Below are 327 nucleotides of genomic sequence, written 5' to 3'. Positions count from 1 at the left end.
ATTATTCTCAGGTGTTAAGCAGTCAGAGTTTCTCCTCAGGAAGACATTACTGGGATGTGGATGTTGGGGGAGCATATGGATGGATAGTGGGGATGTGTTACCCCAGTATAGAGAGGAGAGGAAGGGGTCAGTCACTGATTGGAAATAATAAGAAGTCCTGGGGTTTGGTCAGGTCAGGTAATCGGTACTCAGTGGGTCATGACAGAAATGAGATCCTCTTACCTGCCGATATCTCTAGTAACAGAGTCAGGATATATCTGGATTATGAGGCCGGGCAAATCTCTTTTTATGATCTGTGTGACCCCATCCGACCCCTCCACACATTCA

This window comes from Pyxicephalus adspersus, chromosome 2, assembly GCF_032062135.1.
Source record: "Pyxicephalus adspersus chromosome 2, UCB_Pads_2.0, whole genome shotgun sequence".
In the NCBI taxonomy this organism is placed as follows: Eukaryota; Metazoa; Chordata; class Amphibia; order Anura; family Pyxicephalidae; genus Pyxicephalus; species Pyxicephalus adspersus.
The sequence above is the reverse complement of the archived record's forward strand: the minus strand, read 5'-3'. Positions refer to the sequence as shown.